The sequence below is a fragment of the Peromyscus maniculatus genome, chromosome 18 (genome assembly GCF_049852395.1).
Source record: "Peromyscus maniculatus bairdii isolate BWxNUB_F1_BW_parent chromosome 18, HU_Pman_BW_mat_3.1, whole genome shotgun sequence".
Classification (NCBI taxonomy): domain Eukaryota; kingdom Metazoa; phylum Chordata; class Mammalia; order Rodentia; family Cricetidae; genus Peromyscus; species Peromyscus maniculatus.
Window position 1 is genome coordinate 5,996,101 of NC_134869.1, and position 19,940 is coordinate 6,016,040.

The following is a 19,940-nucleotide window of genomic DNA, read 5'->3' on the forward strand; positions in this document are numbered from 1 at the left end:
CAACACACAATGGATGAGCTCCAAAGGTCTGGCAGCTTCTAACATAAGTCACCAAGGAAAGAGCTCTGAGTTTAGTAGCCCATGGGCCTTCAGTGCCTGAAAAACAGCTATTAATTTTTTTAAAAAGAAGTCTGAATAACAAACTAGGTGAGGGGATAAACAGATTAAAAACCCAAAAGCAGACACAGAAAGACATTTTGGACAGAACCCAGGAAGGTAAAACTATCAAGATAGAAGACTCAAACTAACCATGTAATTGCATTAAACATACAAGTCTAGATGGGAGAAATTGCCAGACTAGATAAACATACACAAAGGATTTCACTCTATGATGAATAGAAAACAAATGTATGGGCAGAGTGTCAGAGTAAGGAGGCAGGAAAAGACAGAGTTCTTTAAAATGTCCTAGTACCCATGTCACTACCAAAGTAAACTGCTGAACAATAAATTTTACTAGGGAAAGTTTCTATTATGAATAACACAAATATTATAATATACATGTGTGTGGTGAAAAGGGATCAATTTTCCAGGCAGACAGAACACTCTACTTAAAAAGAATTTAACTACGAATCCTCCAACCTGGTTGAGAAAGTGGATGGAAACTGAAAAATCCACAATTAAAGTTGGAGATGGGAGTCGACAGAACAAAAGGAGGGAAAGTCCAACGCCTTTACTTGCAAATGTTCATTGTGTAAAGCGATGTTGGTCAGGTTCAAGGCCCGTGGCTTCAGTACACCACCAATACTAGACCTGAATGATACACAGCAGCTCCTAATGCCACTAAGATGATGGAGAGATGATGGAGAGGTGGGAAAGATGGGGGTCGGGGGAATGAAGTGCTTTACTTTTTCTTCTTTTTAATTATTGTTTATTTTGTCTCATTTATATTCCCCTTTTCTTTCCTTTGTGGGGGGACTCTAAAAGCGTGAGAGGCAGATATGGAGAGACTGGGAGATGGGTGGGATTGGGGTACATGGTATGAAATTCCCAAAGAATCAATAAAAAAAGAAAAATGCATAGGTTAAAAAAAATAAAATTTCACTTTCTAACATTTGTTAACATGAACTAAACAATAAGAATTCAAATGAATGAGGTTTTTGACTTTTAAAAAATATGAACATATGGAGTAATTCAGGGCAATTTTGACATAGGAACAAAAGTTCCTATCTAAAAAGGGTTAAAGATGATGCATTTAGAACAGAAAATTCAATTTTACTCTTGATATATCCACAGGATAAGATTGGGTAATAAGAAAAAATTAAAATTATAATTAAGTTCTTGTACTATAAAAAGAGAAAATAAGAAAGAAGCAGGCAAGGAGAACATGAACATTGCTGTCAATCAATTTCACCTAACAGACATTTACAGAACACCTCCTCAAACGACAGCTTAAGACAACGTTTCCAGAACACACAAGTCACTTTTCAACACATTCCGTGTTACAAGATACTAAACAGGTTTAAATAAACATAAAAGACCCGATATAAAGTGATGTGTGCAATGTGACTACAGGGAAATTAAAATATAAGTTAATAACAGAATAGTATCTTAATAATCCCCAGTAAATGAAAATTAAACATTTCATTCTTAAAATAATCAATAGATTAAAAGAGAAAGTCATAGTAAGAGTAAAAGTATCGAAGTGGAAATAAAAGGTAACAAAATTTATGGAATAAAGCTAAACCATAATTAGAAAAAAACTAAAACATTAAATGATTTTATATGAATGTGAATACATTTGGATTTTGTGATCTCACTCTGTAGCATAGCCCCAGTGTAGAGCTCTGTGTGGAGCCCAGTCTGTTCTCCAACTAATGGAATCCTGTTTCCCAAGGGCTTTGATTATAGGTATGAAATACTTAACACCTGACTTAAGTAATTTATAATCTGTGACATAAATTTTATATAAATACTAAAAAGAAAGTAAGAAGCCCCTAATCAATTTTTAAAATTCAATAAATTGAAAATAAATATGACAAGAAGTAAGAGAAAGACACCTATCTATATAACACTGATAAATCTCTAGGCACACTAGCGAAGAAAAATGAAAGAATACAAGTTACTCACATAAGGAATGAGAAAAGGGATATTGCAGATCCCACAGGCACTAAGATGCAGTAAAGAAATACAGAAAAGGTTAATCCTATAACAATTTGGATGAAAGCCTATAATCATTCTTTCAGAACTGCATCCTGCCATCCTGGATCTTCACAGCAGGCATCGCGGCCTCAGGAGAACTGGGCTGTGAGGAGTCTCCAGGCTCTGAGAAGACTGCCCCAGCCCTCACTAGACCTGGCCTAAGAGGAGACTGCTGCCAAGAAGGCCTTTGCCTTCACCTCAGCCTCACTAGAACTGGGGCTGTGAGGAAGTCCAGACTCTGAGGAGATGGCGGTCTCCCACCCGTGTGGTCCACCCCTCAGAGACCCTGAGCCTGGCCACGCTGGCCTGGGACGGCCTTCACCAGAATAAACTGCACAGACCTCCTCCACAACGGTTCAGCAGCTCCTCAGCAGTGCCTTCACCTCCTCAAGTCTGAGCATGCTCAATGTACCAGGCCGGAAGAACAAGGTGGAATGGGGGAGGTTTAGAGTCTCTGTCCGGATGCTCATTGGGCCAGAGTGCTTCAGGGGTGGGCTTAAGCCTCACATGCCATTTATGATTGGATGTGTTGCATGTGGCTCTATTTGGAGGCTGGCCTTTACTGGTGGGATGTGGCTTTGGTGGGAATGGTCTGCAGTGTCTCAAGAGACAAAGGTTGTGGAGCCTCTCAACACTGGGGGTCTGCACATCGCAGGCTTCCAGCTCAGCACAGGACAAGTGGGTGCTCAGGCCTCCATGGTCTGCTCATAAGTTACAGAGGGAGGCCTTGTGGCCAGACCTGCACACCTACCATCCCACAGTTCTTGTTCTGTCTCACCTTGCCTCATCTTATCTGACCTAGCCTCACATCCTCTTACCTGGAGCAGAAGACCCATTTGGCCATCTGGGAGGCCACCAGATAGGGCTGCTTTATTGGAAACAGGAGAAAATTAAAATGACAACCAGAGAGTCACTTTCACAAAATCACACAGCTGCTTGTATGTGACAGGGACCCTAGTCAAGTCAATTCCACAGATGGCTAGATTAGAGTTGACTTCTATTCCGCAGAAGTGGCTGTGTTTAGTCCCAGTGAGGAAGTGGTATCTAACAATGTTGACATTGTATCAGGTCATCAGCTTGGCGTTCCTGTGACTCAGCATGGACAGGGAGCTTGCATCAGTCGGACTATGCTCTTATCATTGAAATGACAAAAGCATAAGTTTGAGTGATTTCATGATCTTTAAGATGAGAGCTGTCATGCAGAAGGGAAAGGAGGAAAACAGTTTGCGTCCAGGGAAACAGATTTTGTTTTAGTGTCACTGTGGGGCTTCTCAAGCTGTGCCTCCTCTGTCTTCCATCAGGGTCACTTTGGGGAATGCAAGTGTTGTTGAATCAGTTGGCAAGATAGAGAAATATTTTGGGGCTGGGGATAATGTTGAAAGGAGGCAGAAAGTTCCACCTTCATCAAAGTATCTCATCCAGAGCTTTGTTCTTGCCAACTTCCACTCAAGATCAGTAGGACCGTGTGAAAGACACAAGTGCAAGGTTTGAGACAGGAAACTGGAAAATAGACCTATGTTACATTTTGAGCTCTGCAGATGCTTCTAGAGAGAGCAACCTGGCAGTAGCTATATAAACTCCAATTTCATATGCCTTATACAAGCAAATACATAGATCTCACCTCCCAGTTTGAGAAATACATTTTATCGGGGAATAGTGGTGCATGATTCTAAACCTAGCAACTTGGGAAGCTGAGGCAGGAGGATCATGAATCTGAGATTGGCCCTAGAGAGTGCCCTTCAGCTTTAAAATATATAAAATTATTATATTCAACATAAATGGTCCTTTTCTATTTGTTAATAAAATAAGGTATGCCTACATTAAAGAGACTTTATTGTTTTCTTATTTCTATTTATAATTTAATTCAATATTGAATGAGATACTATTATCAGTCAAATGTTATGAATCCATATTATCAAAGATAAGTTATGAGACACTAAAACAATTATTCTCCAAAGAAATTTGCTAGACAGTCTATTTCTGAGTTCATAATATTACATTCCAAATTCATTAGAACACCAGGTTTTGAGTTTTTTCTGCTGGATGTCTTGTAGCTTGGTTTGATTGCCTATTTGCTATGGCATTTATTTTTTCAGGATTGGAATTATAATAGACACTATTAACATAATGTGCTAGATGTATGTACACAGTTTCTTTATTGCTGCAAGCCACAAAAATATACAAAGTAGGATTTCACCTGATTATGACAAAGTTAACACCTGCAAGAAGCCAAAGGCCTTCCAGAGGTCAAGCTTAGGCTCAGGGAGCCTTGGTGATATTTGGCTTTTGATTATCAGTTGTTTTCTGTTATGAGTTTCTTGTGTGCTATTGTAGATTTTCTATCATTTGTGGGCACCATTTCCCTTCTACTAAAGGAATATTTAGATAACCTTCTGTGCTGACAGCTATGCACAGCCAGAACCCTAGCTCAAGCCTCCCTGTAATTATCATAATTGGCAGCATCTGGCCAGGTCCATCCCCAGATGGAGGAAAGTAGCTTATCAGAGATACCTCTGTATTCTCTAAGAACAGACTTAAGTTTCCAGACTACCTGTTTGAGAAGACCTGGTGGATGTGCCAATTAAGCTTAACTACCTCCTTTCCCAAATCTTACCTATCTCCCTTTTACTATCACCAGAGGCATCTAGCTGTACACAGGTTGCCTAGTGACCGAGCACACTTTCCCTTACCCTCCAGAAAAAACGGCAGGTAACTTGAATAGATAAGTACCACAGGAGAAAAGAAGACAGTTTTATTTTCTCCCATTGACCTAGCAACTTATAGAGTCTTAACATTTTCCACCAATCACGTTTAAGACTATAGTGGAGCACATAAAATTTCTCTTCTTAGATACTACCCGAATTTAGCCTTTAGTTAATTCATTTCCCCATTAGTCACTTCCCTTTTGGGTTGCAAATGATAATTAAGTACTACTGCCTCTCTATGTGATTCTTATCACCCCTCCATTTGAGCCTGGAAACCTGGCTTTGCTCTGCCAAGGGATTACTGCTTGTAAGTGTATATTTACTGGGACTTCCAGGGCACAGGGGGATGGACAAGAGAAAAGAGAATGAAAGAACTAGATGGGTAAGAGCTTGAGAGGAACAAACTAAGATGGGGAAGAACTAGATTGAAGGGCTAGAAGACAGCACTAGATGAGCAAGATGGAAGAGCCAGATGGAAAAGAACAAGATGAGGAAAAACAGATGAAAGAAGATGAGATGGGAGAGGAGATGGTATGGGAATGAACCAGATGGATGAGAACCTAGAAGGGACAGAACTAAGATGAAGGAATTAAGATAGAACCTAGAGGGGACAGCAGATAAATGTAGAGAGAAATCAGGCAAGAAAGGAGCTAAAATGACAGCAGAGTATACGCTGTGTAGAGAGAGAACTGACACAGAATAATAAAGTGTATGGACTAAGGAGTTTCATGTACATAGATTCATTTCTCTTAATCAAAGATTAATTATTAGCTGATTGTAGATTCTTCCCAAACCCTGGCAGGTGAATATCGAGGGGCTAAACCCCCATAGTCCCCGATACTTTATATGAGACTTTTAAAGGAATTGGATTTGGATTTTTAGGATATTGGAATATAGGACATTTAAAAGAGGACTGTATTATACTGTGAACTAAATATGAGGCTTGAGGGACAAAAGATAATATTGAATTTACAATTTAATTTGAATGTCAGTTTCTGAATATATTCTTTTTTCTTACTTTTTTTTTGTTTCCTTGCTATGATGTATGTATGTTTATGTCTGCATAAGCATATGGATTTTAAGGTGGCCAGTGAGCAATGGTGGAATGTGAAGATTGGTTTTAATGTCAATTTGCCACAAATTAGAATTGCCTCAGTAGGGAACCGAACTAAAAACTTGTCCTGATTGCCTTAATTTATGTGGAAAGAACCCACCCCATAAGTGTGGGTGAAACCTTCTGTTAGCAGCCTAGATTAAAAAGGGCAGAGTAAGATGCAGGCTGTTAACCTTGTGCCTGCCTGGCCGTTCCTCTTGCCTATGAATTGATTTAACCTGTTGCTGCTGCAGAGGATTGCTCTGCTGATACCAGAAACATCTTTGCAGTATCTGTCCATTGACTAGAGACTATCACCTCTCCGGGAAACTTCTAAAGTTCTAGTACCACATTGAGACTGCTCAGGTAGCCAGATTCATGCTCTGAGCAACCACTGGGTTGTGGGTCTCTCCAATGTGAGACAGCCACTGTGGGACTACTCTATCTGCTGAGGTGCCCAGCCTCAATTTACCAGAATCTCAGGCTTTCAGATAACTATTGTTACTATTCTAACATAACCTGATTTGATACATTCTTTTAAAGAAGTAAGCTATGCTCGATAGTCATATTCAGAATCCAGAAAACATCTAACATTACTAAACCCTTCAGGAGACTGCAAACTGGTTTCATAATGAAAACAATCTGTATTTTCAGATGTGAACTGCTGTTTTCAACTGCTTCTTTCCCAGAAACAGTTTGGAGCATGGTACTTCACAGAAAGATAAAGCTGTTAAAACCAATCCATTCATCAACAAACACTTAGTGAGAGCATAGTATATTTTTAAGGTTTGTAATTTTTACATATCTTATGGGTGATGGGAGAGGAGGAGAGTTCAGAAACTATACGGAAGAATAATGATTCTAGGCACAAATATAAATCTAGCACAATAGCAATATTGGCTTTAATTAGGAACTTTTTTCATTCTACGTACCAATCAAAGATCCTCCTCTTCCCTCCTCCTTCCCCTCCCAACCCTAGAAATATTCTTATCTACATGTATGTACTTGTATAAAACACAGTTTGAGGGGACGTGACCTACATGAGTGGCACGTCCTCTTTTTTTGTGGATAGATTTCCACAACCTATCAAATGAAAGGGCCAGTGAAAGGCATGGCTTACTTATTTTTGAGTGTGTGGGCTTCCCACTGAATTGCCCTATAGGCTCATTCATTTGAACGCTTTTCTCTTAGTAGGTTGTCTCTTTAGGAAAGAATTAGAAGTTTTGCCTTCATAAAGGACATTGTTCATCTTGGATGAGTTTTGAGCTATGAAGGACTCATTTCAGGCATGAGTAAGCAACACAAATGTAAAGGCATAGAACTTAGGCCTGCTTCAGCATCTCTGCCTTTAATAGCTAGAGTGCATGTACAGAATGTTGGAACATTCCTCCTGTGTCACAGGGAGTAAAGATGATACCTGAAGAGAAACTTCAGTTTCTACATTAATTCTGATTAAGTTTTCACATTCCTCTTTAAATTTCCTCAGAGCTGTTCCTAGTGCTAAAGAGAAGACAGTGAAGTCTAAGTGATGAAGGCAAATGTGACTCTGCTCAGCCAGGGCAAGAAAATCAGCCTCAGCCCCTGTGGGAGAGATTGGTAGCAGGTGTCAGCACAACTGAAGGGGAGTGCAGGTTGACAAGGAGGTGAGTAGCTAACAAAGAGAAACGATGGAATAGATTCTTTAAATCTAGTCAAAAACAGAAAAGTAAAAAGAACAAAAGACTCTTGTTAGGATCATTCCCCACCACCTTATGACTGACAAATTCCATTTGGAAGTTTGTATCACATTTAAATACTTCATCTTAGTATATGACACAGTATGTCTTTTATAGCAATTCTACTTTAAACATTAATTTTTTCAGGGCATACATTCCTTCCTGTTTCTTTTTGCCTCTTTCTTTGATTTTTATATAATGAGCAATTGATTCCTGGGCAGAAGGGTCATATAACATGTCTCCTTCCTTACTGATTTAAATGACCCAATTACATTCTAAGTAGGAAGTGAGTATCTATGTAATATATAAAAAATATATTATGTATTAATTGAGAGAATTTATCTAGAACATCTAAAATGGTGAGAGAACTATGAAAAGTGGAGAAACATATATAGGTGACATGTGTTCAAAAGTGTTTACTTCCACAGCCACTTGAGAAAAAGAAAGTCATGTCAAAACTAAGGGGTAAATTAAACATTCAGGGCTCCTGCAAATGAAGCATTTCTGGAACAACAGTCAACACAACTCGTCTCCAATACTTCTGTTCTTTCCTTTTTGAACAGCTTCCTGTATCACGTTGTGCAAATTCTGAGCCTGTTAATGATATTCTGGGATCTCATGGACTAGGGAAGCTCCGTGTTTTAGACTTTGCCATCTCTAGTACACACAACTTTCCTACAGTGCCAATACTATTCCACACTGGCAACTCTCCTTATTTATCCTATGCTTCTAGAATCTACCACAGGTTCGGGTGTCTGCTGTAAGCAGTGTCCTCTCAGGCCCTTTCTGCAGGTGTTTTGAATCTCTGACATGGTCATCAGCTCTCCATGAGCCCTTCAATCTTGGATTGGCCATCAAGACACCAAGGTAGAAAAATCTCAGCAAAATCCCAAATAAATGGGCTCTAGCCAGATAGCAAGCAAGGGTAGTTTCTATTCCTTCAACCTATTGTATGTTAATTCTCCTATTAACCTGATCACCTTGTATCCATAGCCAGTAGTCAGAGAATGGTAAATGTTGGTTCTTATTACATAATCCAGTAACAAGACAATGGGATGGAATGGTACTGTCACTCCTGGAAGGGACAAAAGTTTTCTCATCTCAATGAACTTCATATACAAGATAATCTCTCATAACACACCCCAGAGAAAAACATGATCTAGATAAGTCCTCAAATGTGGGCCTGGAGGAGTCTCCCTTGGCTGATTTTAGATCTTATCAAATTGAAAATCAATATTAACTGTCACACAAAATTAATAAAATTTGCTGTGTAGATAGAAAATTTTCCTTTTTTAAGTGATATCTCAAATACAAATGAGCCATATTTAAGGCCAAAGTATGTAAAAACCTTTTGAATCAGGACTTACTCCTTTCCCAGATGTGAGCAGCAATTGTCTGAGGATTGCAGGGCAGAAATATGAACCTCATGTAGAGCAAGGCACAGTGCAGAACTCTTCTGACCCATGCTTTTACCTCATTAAAACAGAATCACACCCAAGAATCCTCAGGAACAGAACTATGATCTTGTTTCCAAAGAGAAGGAGACAGAAAGACACCGAGAAGAGAGACACAGAGAGAGAAACTCCCTAAGAACCCATTGAAATGGATCTTAGAAAGGCACACACTGTCACATGGCTTTCTATCAATTAAGTGTGGCTCTCCCTCACAAGACTACACTTTCCCAAACTTATTTCTACTAATATCTGTGCTAAATTCATAATAAAAATTTCTTTTTACCCAGGTGTCATCACATGAGGTAGAGGCAGGTGGACCTCTTCAAGTTTCAGGCCTAGCCCATCCACTACATAGTGAGTTCCAGACCAGACAAGGTTAGAATGTGAAACTCTGTCTCAAAACAGACTCACTCCAAAATTCTCTGTTTCATAAACTTTAGGGCTGTGAAAATGGTTCAACACATGAAGTGCTTGCTCACTTTGCAACCATCCCTTTACTTGTGTATTACAAATACAGTTTCAAGAGTGCATGCCTATAATCCAGTGTTTTTAAGGCAAGAGAAAAGGCAGACAAGAAAAATCCTGTAAGCCTATTTACATGTGATAGCAAACTAGAGACCCCATCTCAAACATGCTGAGGGGAAGGGACGAGCACTGCAAATTGTTCTCTGACTTTAACACCCAAACCATGACACATATGCACACCTTTCCACAAATAAATGAGCACATACATACAAACAATCATAAGTAAATAGATAATAAAATTAAAATTGGACGATGTGGCAAATAACTTTTATTCCAATACCTGTACAGCAGAGGCAGGCAGAGTTCTGTGAGTTTTGGGCCAATCTTGCCTACATTCTGAATTCAGTAACAGCTAGGGATACATAGAGAAACCCTGTCTCAAAATAAAATTCCAACTCTGATTTGTATTGACTCACCCTGAAAACGTTTTCCAATATGCACTTAAGGGTCCCAGCTTAACCACTGCAGAGATCCTCAGGTTAAGGACAATATCTCAAATGCATTTTAGGTGTGAGCCATTGATCCCTGAAAAATCATTTTCATAAATGAATATATTTGAGTATGTTAGCAGAGTAGGTAGATCTTTTTGAATATGGCCTACATAGTGCTCACGTGAGCATGAGCACGCACACACAAACCTGCACGCACGCACGCACACACACAAATATAGTTGAATATAATCTTACTTTGTTGTTTGAGACAAGGTCCCATTAGAAAATTCCAACTAGTCTAAAACTCACACTGTATAGTTTAATGAATAATACTTATTGAAAATATGGAATATATAAAACAAATATAAAATAATATATATTGAACATTAGACAAATTTGCCATATGGTGATGGTACATGTCTTTAATCCAGGCACTCACGAGGTAGAGGCAGGCAGATCTCTGTGAGTTCAAGGCCAGCCTGGTCTACAGAGTGAGTTCCAGGATATTGAGGACTGTTTCACAGAGAAACCCTCTGAAAAAAGCAAAGAAATAAACAAAAAAATTCCAATAAACATTTTATTCTATATCATTGACTCATTATTCAAAACATGACAGTTTCCCATATAAGAGGGAGCTTCCAAACAATTGTCTAACCCTGACTTGTCTAACCACAATCTATAGGAAGAGCAGCAATTTATAATATCAGCAAGCTCCATAATTTTGATAATAGCAAATATAACTAGATTTTTAAATACAAAATTAATAATGCTTCAAAATATAGTTATGAGTTTGTTTAGCTTATAACATTTCCAGTTTTACCAAGGAGCTTACCTATGAATATCACCCATGCTGTCTCTGGAACATTCCAAGACTCTTGCAGTACCTGAAGTCTCAGAAGGCATTGGGGCCACCCTGGAAGGCTCTGTAAAGCGGCTGGGCACCAGGAAGTATTTGGAATGGTTTTGGACTCAAAGAAAGGTCTGTAGAGTGCTTTGGGACTAAAGAATCAGAAGGTAACCTGGTGGCAAAAAGGTCCTGAATAAGACTACTTGGATGCCTGCCTCACTTTTCCTCCATCAGGATCTCACATATATGACCATGGCCAGCTGTTCCTGTGCTGTTTTCAGCATCCTGCTATCCCAAACAGATACAGCAGCAGCACTATGACCTCCACCTATCTGGGTTTCATCAGAAGCTTTGGTTGGACTGCTTTTTTCATCTAGATCCAGTTTCCTGGAGTTTCCAGGGACTAGTTCGAGGGCTGCAAATGATCAGGGCAGGTGACACTCCATGAACACCCCATTCAGCTTCACAGATATTTGAGATAGGCAAGGCAAGAACTGGGTTGGTGCACAGGGCCTGTGAGCTTGTGCATCCCTGCCTCCCTGCCTCCCTGCCTCCCTGGGCCAAGCCTGCCAATCACTTGGGAAAAAGATCCTCTCCCTGAGGCAAACCCAACAGCAATCATCAGATGCACCTCCAGGCAAGTCCTTCACAGACACACCCATAAAACATGCTCACAAATTTTCACTATTTCTGGAAATGCCCTTCCAGACATTATTTTTAGCCTGACTTGGAGAATCTGGGAATCCTGTGGTGACCTCAGATTTGAGGAAAGAGGTCCAGTGTGGAGCGATTAGAAGCTAAACTGCAGAGCTGCTTTAAGATCAAGGCCTGAGGAGACAGCATGGCAGCCCATCCACTACAACCACAGGGCTCTGGAAGAGGAGACCTGGACCTACAGAGCTGCATTCATACAGGAGGTGGGAAGCCAACGCCAAAGCTGACAAAGTAGACAGACCCTGAACCCTGCAAGAAGATCTCATGTGGAAGAGAAAACATGGCCAGTACACATACTAACACAGAAGGTTTGAGGGGATCTAATGAGACCCTCTCCCAGACCAAGTACTTCAGGAAACTAATGACTATTGAGGGGGAGAATTGTTTTTCCCAGGAATGAGTGCCCTAGTTGGTTATTCAAAACAAAGTGGTCTGCCCTGTAATCATATAAATAGAAGAAATAGCAAATGGACTCAGAGCTCATATTTATTTATGTGCCCAGACTATAAATATATATGCCATAGTAATAGCAAAAGATAACAACCAGTTTCAGATGGAGTAAGTGCGGGCATGTAGCAAGCTTTCTTTTGAGCCACCAACCAGCTCCCAAATTATGACACAGAGACCTCTTATAAGTTATAAATGCTTCCTATCACATGGATTATGGCACAAAATGTGGATTCTGCCCTATGTATCTACCCAACACCATGCACTCCTGAGAAATCTCTGCAGATAAGAAACTCCCTTTGTCCCTCAGAACTAAATCACATCATTGTGGCTGAAGGCAGCAGAAAGCTAGAAGCATTCTAATCATGTATTGCTGAAACTGAAATTCTACCAGTTTCTAAATTATTTGTAAAATTTATAAGACAAACCTGAAAATGGAATGCAATGTTTAGAACTTCTAGAAATCAGACCTTCAATTTTCCAATCTGTCTTCTCACTGCACACCAAAAGCATGTCCAATGATAATACAAGCATTGTATGTTTCCATGCCAGGGCTGCAGAGTCTCCACATACCCAGGAAATCCATACACAGGGAGGCTCAAAGAACAAGGACTACTGGCCAGGTCACCACATGGACCAACAAAACCACACTCTGGCTAATGGTCCACCCAAGTCCCAGCATAAATGACAGCTCAGCAGACCTGCTCTGAGCACTCAACACTCACAAGACATAGCTTGTGGACTTTCTCACAACTCACTACAGCAGAAGCAGAGGAGAATCCTGGAAAGAACCTGTAAGCTACCTCCTGCTGGTGCTCCTGATTGCTAAGCCTTCCCAGAGCCCCTTATCAGCTGGAACACTCAGCTAGGCTTCAGGACATTAGCAGTTACCCTACTGGGTGTGCAGACATCAAAAGACTCAGAGAGAAAAAACCCTCCCAGGTGAGTCCTTCCACACTAGACACAAATCTAGAAAAGTTGCAGTTTATTAAAATCCTCCAGTCTCCCACAGCACTTCCTGTTCCTCTTTCAAGGCACAGGATCCTATGGTTGCACAACTCATGACACACTCAAAGTCCAGTGCAGCCAAATCTTTGCTTCATAGTTGGGAAGTCCTGCAACCCAACACAGGTAACATTCAAGCAGTAACTGTTGTTAAACAAAAAGAGGCCATGGATGAGTACAGAATGAAGGGTTTATGGGAGGGCTTGGAGGGAGGGAAGAGATAGTGATAATAATGTAAATATAATCCCAAATAATTCTGTTAAAAAGTTGAAATAGGCTTTATGGCCATGTTCCCCAGAGACTAGTGATTTGTATTAGATCACACCAAGTACTACTCACATCATTTCTCTTGGGGTATATAACTTAAACCTGGAAAACTCAGTCATTTTAGGCAGGGCCACACCATTCTATCCAGTCCTACTGCTTAGGTTCAACTGGTGTAACTACTACAATTTGATTTCATGAAAATTCAGTTCTTATCCAGATTCTTGATTGCCTGGTATGTGGCCCCAAGAAATGACCAGTCAGAACATTCATTGATCCTGTAACATTGACTACCTCACTACTCACTGCTAAGGTCAACTACTATCACAGCAGGAAAGCTTTCACCCTTTCTTGCTCATGCCTCTCTATGCTGTGACTATACCTGCTTTACAGTTGGTCAGTGAACTCAATTCTTACACAAGTTCTACTTTATTTCTAAATTCACAATAAAATCTAGAGAAGTTGGAGGACATTCATTCACTGCTCTATTTTTCCTTCCCACAGACCAGTCAAGGCCCAGCCTGGAAGGAGTTGCAGGACTGTCTTTCCAGCACTGGGAGGCCGAGGCAGGATTAGGTGTTTAAAGTAATTCTCAATTATATTGTGTGAGTCAAGCCTGAGCTACAGGACATGTTGACCTGAATCAATGGTTCACAACCTTCCTAATGCTGTGACTCTTTACTACAGTTTCTCATGATGTTGTGACACCCCAACTATAAAATTGTTTTCACTCTTACTTCTTAACTATATTTTTGTTTCCATTACGAATTATAATATACATATCTGCACCTCCTTAGGCCAGTCCTGTGATAGGGTCATTTGATACCCCAAAGGTAGCCATGCCCTCCAAAATTGAAAAGCACTGCTATAAACTTATATAAATAAATACACAAACAAACAGCAGTTAAGAAAAAAAAGGAATAAACTTCCTAAACTGGGAAACACAGAAAAATAGAAAAATCTTTCAATAATGCATTAAAAGAACCTGAATGTTAATAAAACATACCAATATTTGATGTTTTAAAATGATAAAAATAATTGAAATTATATGTAGCTATACTGACTTTGAAATGGAGATGGCACCTCCATGGTAGAGTGAATATCATTAATAAGAGACTGTATGACTTTGTCCCATGTAAAATATTAGCCAGTATAAGCTAATACATGGAGTTACAGCCAGTGGCCTGTATCTCAAACTTCTCAGCTGACTTCTCTGTATCAACCAGGATTGCACATATCTGCACAGGAGAGTTTGCTAATTGGAAACTGAATACTTAGTACTTCGAGCTATCCTTCCTAAACTGTACACCAGCCAATAGTGTCTGACTTCATTCACATGGAAAGAATTAATACATGCAGAGAAATTACAGAGAAAGTCACTCACCATGCCCCATCAGTCCTTCTTTCTAATGGAGACCCATACAGCTCATTGCCTTTAACTGCAGTCTGTGATCAAGATATTGCCTGGTCTAGTGCCCCCTGCAGTGTACACAGTGGCCCTGCCCCCTGTCTACAGGATCTGCCCCCATCTGCAGGCCCCTCACCCTGGCTGCAAGCCCTGCCCTCTGTCTGCAGGCTCAACCCTACCAGGCTGAGGAGAGAGAAGGAAGGACACAGGTGTCCCCACCCCTTCCTGTAGGCCCTGTTCTCCCAGGTAGAAGGGAAAGATGGAAGGTCACAGGTGGCCTCACCCCCTGTCTATTGGCCTCGCCCCTGCCTGCAGGCCAAGGGCACTCTTCCTCCTCCTTTGGTCTGCAGGAAGAAGCCATGCTCCACACACAAATCCTTTCCCTGTTGTGTAGTAGACAGTCCACTAAGTGACTCAAACTGGTAATTTTAGAACTCTGTGGTGGTACAGATATGTAATCCAAAAATTTGGGGTGATTAGTCGGGGGATAATAAAGGCAATGCTCTCCAGGGCTACAGACAGGGTTCAATTCCACCTCAGCATACAAGTCCTTTACTCAAAACTGCTTTTCAAAAGGACTGGAGATGCCCCTGTTCTAGAATTAATATACCTCCATGGCATACCAGGACATAAAGTTGGTTGTGACCCTGTAATGGTCTCTTGAGCAGCATAGTAGAGGCCAGTTTTTTAATGAAAGGATGGGCCTTTCTACTGGTTTGTAAATCAGGGTTGTCTCTCATGTTATGGAATGTAGCTGGTTGTATTTGGAGTTTTCCTGGTCCTGACTGGCCTAAGTTCAGGACAAACAAGTAAACACACAGAGACTTGTATTGCTTACAAAATGTATGGCTGTAGCAGGCTTCTTGTTATCTAGTTCTTCTATCTTATTTCTATTAGTCTATACTTTGCCACATGGCTTGTGGCTTACCAGTACCTTACATCTCACTTCTTATGGCAGCGGCTGGCAGCATCTCCCTGCCTTTGCCTTCGAATTCACAGAATTCTCTTCTCTGCTTGTCCTGCCTATACTTCCTGCCTGGCTACTGTCCAATCAGCATTTTATTTATACAGAGTGATTTCCATAGCACTTTCCCTTTTCTTCTTTTTTAAAAAGGAAGGTTTTAACTTTCACACAGTAAAATTGCAGATAACAAAACAATTATCAAGCAAGAATTACAGTTACAATATCTAGTCTGTTTATAATAACTAGTCTATTTGTATTTGGCAAAATTTAGAACATATCCTATCTATCTTATATTTGTGAGGTCAAGGATTTATATCTAACTTACCTCTTATCATAACTAAGTAAAATTATAAATATCTAGTCTTCAACTCCATCAAAGACCTCAGAAGGATATAAAATTACCTGAGAAACAAGAGAAGGATGCAAGCAACTTTCAAGAGTCTTACAGGGTAGACAGAGATAGCTGGCAGCCTGGACAGTCACCCAAAGTTCCCCTGTAAAGTTGGGGCATATGTCTTCAGCCCACAGGCCTAGAGTCTCTCAGCCACTTCTCTCTGTGTCCTGTAAAATGTCTGGCAGTTTTCTCTGTGAAGCAGGAACCTGAAGGACTATTTTGCCAAGCAAAGTTCAGTGGTCACCTTCCTATGGGTCCTGCATGTCCAGTCAATCAAGCAGTCCAGGTACAACAGTTTCTTTCCCAAATGGCTATTTTTGCCAAGGTGAAGATAAACTCCATATAGAGTGTCTTTGATGCCCATCCTCCTCTCTGAAGTAAATTGGTGCTGCTAGGAGCCAACATGTCTCATTGTCCAGAAAGTCTAAATTTTTAAAAACATTTTAAATGCCATATTCTGCAGGTCTTTGAAGTACTTGAAGACTATCTATCTATCTGAAATATATCTATGTATACCTAGAAAACTTAACATGACTATAAGTTTGACTATCATAGAAGATTAATTATTAATCTATTTCTTAATTATCCATTACAATTTTAAATGAGCTGTACAAACATACCTTAAACAAGAGTAAAAATATACACACAGTATAACAAAATTAACTTTATATTTGTATCAATAAACTAAAATCCATAGCAATGTAAAACATTTTTAAACAAGTTGTTGCTCTTTAAAAGGAGGGTCAACAATATAACCTTTTATCCTATCATATCTATATCCTACATATCTGTATCAGCTGGTTAATCCTGGTAAACAAACATTTATATCTTATCATACTAATTTCTAACTGGCATGGTTAGCATATTACTTATCTTTCAGGTATTTGTGATGCAGCCCTCTCTTACCTAAATTCTACTTTGTGAATTAATGTCTCCTAAGGACTGTAAAGACCTTGTACCATCAATTCTGTTACCATTGATTCTACTCTTCTACATCACAGTTTAACATTGGAGTGCAACTCTACAAAGAAAATACTGTATACAAGGTGCTAGAAGTAATTCCAGTTGCATCCTAAACCTTAATGTTAAATGTTCAAAGTGTAGAACTTCTGGAAGATAAGGGAGGGACCAGGCCTCTTTGAATTTGGCAAATCTGTGTTCCATAGAAACAACACAAGCGTGGTGCCAATACTTCACAGTGATGGCACCGAGGACATTTCAAAGCACAGTCCCACTCCCAATGCTCTGCAGCAGCAGACTGAAGTTATTCAGAAGCTGCCAGCCAGCCCCAAGAATTGCAAAGACTATGCAGGACCATGCAGGACCACAAAGATCCACACTGGAGCATGCAGGATGAGCGGGATCATGCTGCACAATGGAGAATCATGCAGGAACATGTGGAACTCTGCATCTGACCACTTGCTTCAGCAAGTGGAGGACCCACCACACTGTCTCCCATGACTCAACAGCATGCCCCTCACTCACCATATCTTGCTTTTCCAGCTCAGCCATGCTCTCTGCTCAGCTCCCTGCAACAACACTCCCAGGACAGCAAAAAAAAAAAAAAAAAACAAAAAAAAAACTACTGGTGACAGAGTCTCTCAAAGACAATTCTGAAGCTGGCAGCTGGAAAGACCCTGCACACCTTCTGACTAGCAGGGCACCTGGAGAGCCTGATTGGCTATTGAGACCTGAGTGACAAGAGCACCCCCATATGGTTAAACTGTGCTTAAAGACATAGCACAATAATTCCTGATGCTACTTTCCATTGCAGACCCAGAACTTTTCTGAACCAGCAGAGATTTGCATTTCAATAGCATGTGTCCCTGGTTCTAATAACAGACCATGTGATCTTCCTGATCTCCATAGGCACTTCCCCTTCATCCTCCTGGACACAATGTGGCTAGCATGTACAGCCCACTATACTATGTGGGACTGAGTGAGTCCCTGTCACACAGGTAGAATGGTGCCCAGTATATTAACAACTAAAGACAGATTTAAAGACACTCAAGGAGAGTGTTTGTTAAGTGACTTAACACTGACACCAGGTGAACTGAAGGTACTTTTCACCTGGTTGTCACAGGGACTTCAGACAACCAGCAAAGAAAAGTAGGAGATAGATCACTACCCAGATAATAGGTTCATTGCTTTAGGAGTATTAATCCTAAAATTCAGAGCAAACTGTTGGCAAATGAATAATAATAAAGAGTTGTCTTCATGGATAGCTGAATATTTAGAGAATAATGGAGCTAGGGAGAATGTGTTTATGAACACTATTGTTAGTCAGCACATATTCCTCAGTGGGCAGGTGAAAAAAAACCTGCATTATTCAAGGTCCCTTTACATTATCAGAACTGGTAGAATGAATCTCTCCCTGTAGGAAGAAGTGGAAGTATTAATGTTGTACAAGCTGTGTCCATCTTTAATCTGGAGTGCTCTTAACTAGTAAGGTATTTTTCTACCCTAAGTTTTTTATTCTTGATCATGTTTCCTGTCCAAGGCAGCCTAGTCAGGGGCATAAACCTGGTGCTGATTAAAAAGTAGAATTTTCTTCCATTTGAGAGAATAAGGCAGAGATGAGTCCCCTAATTATTTGTCCAATACAACATGATCAGCCAACTATCCATATAGGTACAACCAACAAACCTGGATGCAACAGGTTGTGTTCATGTATTTCAGCATACTTATTCACCCATAATTAAAAAGGAAGAATTTAGAAGGGACTTGGGAAGGGATGGAATGAAGAGATAAAAGGGAAAAGGAATATAATATCTCTTAATTAACAATTTAGGAAAATAAACTTCAAATAAAAAGAGGGGCTGGAGAGATGGCTCAGCAATTAAGAGCACTGGGTGTTGTTACAGAGGACCTATGTTCTATTTCTAGAAACCACATGGTAGCTAACCATTTTCTGTAACTTCAGTTCCAGGCATCTCCTGTCTTCTTCTGACCTCTGTAAGCACTGTGCACTGATGCATGCATGGAAAACACTCATAATTTAATTTTTTTCTGAGAAAAAGTTAAGAATGAAATTTCCTACAGTGATGTCACAGCCCTAAGACAGACAACAGCCAGGGCTAGTTAAAAGGATATCCCTATGTTCTTGCATGGAAGGAGCTTTTCACTTCCCCCGAGTCAGCCTGTTAAGAGGCAAAAGCTGCTTCATTCTGAGGTTAATATAGTTCATCATAACCACTCATCTAAGAGCAGAGTGTACAGTGATATAAAATGTCTTTTCCTTGAAGTCCTCTGTATTTTTGTTTTCTCTCTTTTCCATCTGTGGCAATGGCATTGGTACAGTTATCCTTTAGACTGAACATCAAGATTGACAGGTTGCATAGTTTCCAAAGCAATATTTTTTTCCACAGTGTCATTTATTGATTTTCAGCTAAGACCTTGTGGTACAAGATGAACCTGCCAAGGGATTTCTTTCCATCATTTTTATAATTTACATAAGTCTCTGCATAACACTGCAATAAGAATACCCCTAAATATCTCTGCTTTTACATTCTGATTATAATTAGATGTGGTTTTCTTTATCTGCCTGTTTAGGAATAGGGAGAATTCTACATGAACATGTTCAGACTTCCTAAATAAAATCCACATACTTCCTTTGTTTAGGAAAAGCATGATTTCCCTGCCTCCTGCAGGTAAGAAAATTTTCTCATTTCTTCTTTGTTGGCTATTGTGATGGCTATTTTGGGCAGTCAAACTGATTACTTCTGTAATTAACTAAAACCCAAAGATTTGATATACCTGTAAGAGATTTTTTTTTTAATGTTTTGAAATCAAAGACCCATCTTTAATTTGGATCATTTGAGGCAAATTCCAAAAT

General features: G+C 39.9%; 2 protein-coding genes across 14 annotated transcripts in view; one reads left to right on the forward strand and one right to left on the reverse strand.

Moving 5' to 3' along the window:
- Positions 1-19,940, reverse strand: part of LOC143269257 (disks large homolog 5-like) — a 250,098-nt gene that overhangs the window by 81,330 nt on the left and 148,828 nt on the right. The window contains exon 1 of one of the 13 annotated variants that reach the window (XM_076554354.1): positions 2,481-2,534. The exons of the other annotated variants lie outside the window; for them this stretch is intronic. The gene's annotated coding sequence lies outside the window, so the exon portion shown is untranslated. Of the gene's footprint in view, positions 1-2,480; positions 2,535-19,940 lie in introns of those variants that run through there. 13 annotated transcript variants of the gene reach the window in all.
- Positions 1-19,940, forward strand: part of LOC143269237 (uncharacterized) — a 99,896-nt gene that overhangs the window by 29,125 nt on the left and 50,831 nt on the right. The gene's annotated exons all lie outside the window — the stretch shown is intronic.